A 5,497-nucleotide genomic window follows, 5' to 3' on the forward strand; every position below is an offset into this window, starting at 1 on the left:
ATTACAAATACTGGAGTATTCCAGGGGCTAGTGGATGGGTGAATATGCCCTGCTTGGAGCTTCTCATTGACAATTTGTTGTAAGGCCTGCAATTTATTATCAGGAAGTGGCCACTGCTCTACCCAAACTGGGGACCCATTTACCCAACGGATGGGGGGCACCAGGGGAGCAGTTGCCTCTAGTATTGGGGGTGACCGGCCATCTGTTTATGAGGAGTTTCCGGGAACTTTACCCTGGGGAGAGGCCGATGGTTTCTTAGGTCCCAAAAAGTGGGGTCCCCCCTATAGTTTGGAAAACAGGGGAGATTAAACTGTTGCTGATACTCCTCCTCATCTAGAATATCTTCATAAAAGGCCTTGTGGTCAGTGGTAATGAAAGCATCTGCTTGGCCTAGAACATCTTGGCCTAACAGGTTGGCCGTCAATCCGGCAGCAATGAGAGGTTTTACTTCCACTTTTGTGCCATCAGCATCTTCCCAGTGAAGGATTTCATGGGTTTCCCATGTTGGGGTTTTTCCCCCTACCCCCAAAATTTGGGGGCCTGGAACTAACTTCCAGCTTGAAGGGACTTCTTCCCATCTAAGGACTGTTGGATCTGCCCCCGTGTGAACAAGGCATCGAAACTCTTTGCCTTGAATTTTAAGATTCACTTTTGGTCTTAAACCATGAACTATAGGTATAGTCCAATGAGCCTGGGGTACTGGCCGCCTGGTAGGGCATGGAGGCACTGGCTTTGTATCCCCTTGGGGTGACGGGGCTGGGGATTTCCCCTCCTCTGGTTTAAAGGCTTTCCGTCCTTGTCAAACTTAGACCGGCACTCACGCTTCCAATGAAGCCCCTTACCGCACCTAGGGCATGGCGTAGAGGGAAGGTTTTTATTTTTCTGGTTGGGACAGTCCCTTTTGAAATGACCTTGTTCCCCACAGCCATAACATTGACCCCTATGGGAGGGTTGGCTGGGGCTCTTCTTAGGGATCCTGACACTAAGAGCCTGGGTCACAGCACCTGCAAGGGTTTCCGCTTGAGCTTGTAGAGCGGAAGTTAAGTCCCTGGTTTGTTGTTGGTAGCTTCCAACGTCTCTACTGGCAATGACCCACTTTTCCACAGAACGATCTTTGAGTCTGGCACAGGCAAGCTTGTGGTTGGCAGTCATGCCGTCCCACACTAACATTTTTACAAACTGGTCCCAGAGAGGGCCTGGGGGAAACTTTCTCTGTATGCTCTGTTCCACCTGAACTATGAAAGAGGGCAGGTCCTCGGAGGGTCGCTCGGTGACCCCGGCCATTGTGGGCTCACTGGGCCCTTCAGCCAACTTTTTCCATGCAGCTAACGCTGTTGCCCTAACCTGGTCCTGGTAGGGGGCTGGGATAGCAGACTGTTGGATACCAGTACTAAATTGATCTGCTGTTCCAGACAGCATGCCGAAGCTGAAAGGGATGGGTGGGTTGGCTGCTTGATTTATCTCTGCCTGCACATGGCACTCTTCCTTAAAGAAGGCACAGAATTTGATAAACAAATTTGGAGGGAGGACAGCCTTACAGAGCATTTTCCAATCTCGGGTCATGCAGGGTTGGTGCGCTAAGCCCTGGAGGATGGTTTCTGCACATGGAGAATTGGGCCCATCATCTGTGACAGCCTTTTTCAACTCTTTCAGGTCATGAGCTTCCCAAGGGTACCAAGCAACCAGCCTATTTCCATTGGGGCAACGTTGACCAGATAGGCCTGAGGGGCCGCTTCCCCCCACGGGCTATGGACAGCTGGGGGTTCCCAGTGAGCCATAACAGGAAAAACCTGCGGCTCTGTCGAGGATGTTTTTAAAGGTGGACTAGCCTCCTCCACTTCTTGAGGTGCCGCTTTCTCTCCTTTGGCTAAACTTTGCTCAGGACCTTGCATTGGCAGCTTTGTTTCCTTTTTTCTCTCCTCATCGAACTGCACCCAATCCCTTTCTGCCCCTTCGTGATGCTCGGGATGGAAGCAAAGCTTTAGGGCAGAGATGGTTGGGTAGAACCCTAAGGGGGGGTCTAGACCATGACTAATTTCATTCTTTCTGGCCAGTGTCTGAACCCGGTCCCAAGTCTCATACGAAAACAATTTGGACGAAGGTGCCCAAGGGTCTACCTGCACCACATGACGCCACACATTCGTGGCTGTGGAGTCAGATATTTCTAGGCCTCTGCTTTTTAACATGTACTTTAGAGCCTTGCAGGCTGTCTCGTCACTCTTTCCACACACGCCTCCCATGTTGCCTTGCGAGGAAGGGACAAAGGGAGCAACAGGGCAGAAAAGTACAGGGACTTCCCCCCGTTATGGTACTCACCCTGACATGCAGGCGGATTACTTCACAGTGACTACCACAGTTGTGGGAGCCACTCCACTGGTTGATCACCCTTCATGGACCTTCTTTCAGGACCGAGCAGCCGGGGGCCTCACTCGCTCGTCTTTAAAACGCCTCATGGGGCACCACTCTGTCGGATCCGCTGATGGCCAACCCGAACAGCCCTAGCCTCATTCCTTTCGGTGGGCTAGTGAATGGCCTGGATTCCCCTTTCCCTCCAGTCCCCTTTGGAAGGAGATGGGGAAAGAGAGCCATGAAGAGAGGTGAGCACACCGCCAGCCCCAAAAACAGCCCGGTTAAAGGACAGGCAGATGTGGCATGGGTTCTGTCGAGGCAGTTTCATTTATTACCACACAAGCACTTGCTTTTAAAGGCAAATGGGGAAGGGAGGTTTTTTACATAATCTTATCAGCTTAAAGGTCAAGAGAGCATGCATCCTGTCTCAATGCCTAGCTATTGCAACTTCGAGGGTGGAAGCGTGTATTTTTCCAATAATGGCTAAGGTAAGGTTCCCGCAGACACCCCCACCCTACTTCCTCCTGGCACCGTCTTAGGCTGCCACATTAATACACCCTTGTGTGCCCATAATGGCGGCACTTGTAATGTCACTTAAGGTGGCTTTAATTTTTAAGGCCCGACAAGTAACTAAGAAATCTTTAGTGTGCATAATAAAACTATGCCTTTAAGTAAGAAAAAATATTCACATGTATTTACAAATATTTGCATGATAAAGAAGTTGACAACAAATGGAAGAACTGAAAGATAATGAAATAGCCACATCTGTTATTTCATATTTTATAAAACAGGAAACCTGTGATTTCTTTATTATTATTCTCTCACTGCTTCTTTTTTGCCCAAGAGCACAGCACTTAACTTTTGAATCAAATTGTATCCTGATAAAAAAGGGAAAATATTATATCCTGTCCTAGCTGGTTTTTGGAAAAAAAAGGATTTTCTCTTTGCAACACCCCCTGTGAAAACAAGCACTGCATAATTATTAAACATTTGCTTACTAGGTACATTAGGTTCATGCTAAAATTGTTTTAAATAAAAGATTTGCTTAGGATAGGACAATTGGGTATAGTAGGCTGTAGTATATTTTCTCTCTGGTAAATCTTTCCTTGGTCATGTGTATGTCCATGTAAGCCTCTAATTTAAGCCAGCCATGCCTCTAAAACAAATGGTATATTCCACAAATACTGTAATAATCAATTGGATTGCAATGTCACATTGGGGTAATAAAACATCTCAAGATTTTGGCTGTGGGAACATGTAGTTTAACACAGACAAAGGAAATGTATTATTATTATTATTATTATTATTATTATTATTATTATTATTATTATTATTATTTCTGGAGGTCTACATGAAAAAATATGAAGAGCATGGCCTTTAGTGCCAGGCAGAAATTTCATATCCTAGCACTGCCATGTTCTTATCCTGTGGCTGTAGGCAAGTTGCTTCACAGAATCTGTTTCCTCATCTAAAACTTAGAATGATGGTATCTATTTCACTCAAGTTTTTAAAGAGTAAATGAGATATGAATAATTATACAAGTCTTGGTCATCAATTAATTTTGCCTCTTCACTCTTCATCAGTTGGTAAGGAGTGGTGGTCTGCTAAATATGAAATATCTCTTTGCTTTAAATTCCCAAAATGTGAAGAGAAAACTTAAGGAAACATCACGTAAAGCTTTATTACTTTCTCTAATATTTAGACCCAATATATATTACCAAGGTACCACTAAATTGAATTAGAATGTTCTATGTTTTTTATCTCTCCTTTCAATTGTACGTTAAGTAAAATAAGACTATACTTCATAGAAAATACTGAGAAATGAAATTGCCCCCAAGGACCATGGAGAAGTACACTATTTTTCTTTGAAACATTAATTATTAGCTCTGTGGGGACTCAATGAAGTGTGCCTTATTGAATATCAGAAGATATATGATATTATAAATATGCCCCTTGCTAATATTCATAAACAACTTTTCAGGCAGTGGCCTGAGAATTAAAAAAAAAAAAACATAATCACATCCTTATGCTATTGTAATCTAAAATGTGAGTACTATCACCTTGTCATTTTCAAATTCTTCCTGAGAGCACTGAGTAAGAAGAAAGTAAGAACATACAGCGAATATCATAAATTGTACAACACTTACAACTGAGTGCCATCAAAACGTAGCAGTCAAAATTACCCATCAAAGACTACTACGGTCTAAATGTATATGGAAGCACACGTTCATTCTATAGCATCAGAGAAGCAAAATGTGCTCTGATTTCTTTCAACCCTAAAACAGATTAATAGCCAGATAAAATAAAGGGTTAGATCATTTAATACAATGAAAATAGCTGCATTCCTGTTAGCTTTCAGGAGCTAGTCCCCATGTATATATAGAAATGGAGAGATCCTTATAAACAACACCATATCTACATCAAAGGCAACAGTGATGGATTTCATTGCTCAGTAAACTGGCAGAAAGAGGCCTAATTCTCATAAAATTAACAAGTGTGATATGTATGGGTCAGAGTGAGCATTATTTTAGGCAGGAGGAGAGATAGGTAAGAATGGGAAGGTAGCAGAACAACTGCCTAAACCCCAAAGGAAAAAAAAAAGTAGAATTATATACTAGCCTCCAAATTCATATTTAGGTGTGGTCCCTTGTTGGCTCTAGCTTGTAAATTACATAAATATTTATTTAAAAATAAATATTCTGAGCCCTTAATCTCCAAACTTTTGTCATGTGAGTGGTAGACAGCCACGTGATTCCTTTATTACTATTATTATTGTGGCAAGAACACTTACTATCTATTTTCTTAAAGTGTTTATTATTTTTTCATTCTGATTGGTAAGGAGATCGTAACCCTAGGCACGGTGTGGTCTGCAACACGCTCAGCCAGTGAGCCATCCGTACATAGAATGTGAACCCACGGCCTCGGTGCTACCAGCCCACACTCTCCCGATTGAGCCATGGGGCCGGCCCTATTCTCTTAAAGTTTTAAGTGCACGACACTATATTAATTATAGGCACAATATTGTACAGCAGATTTCTAGAACTTTTTCATCTTGCATCACTGAAATTTTATATCTGTTGAATAGCAACTCCTGATTTTCCCCTCCCCCAACCCTTGGCAACCACCATTCTACTCTGTATTTCAATGA

The sequence above is a fragment of the Galeopterus variegatus genome, unplaced genomic scaffold (genome assembly GCF_000696425.1).
Source record: "Galeopterus variegatus unplaced genomic scaffold, G_variegatus-3.0.2 Scaffold7072, whole genome shotgun sequence".
NCBI lineage: Eukaryota > Metazoa > Chordata > Mammalia > Dermoptera > Cynocephalidae > Galeopterus > Galeopterus variegatus.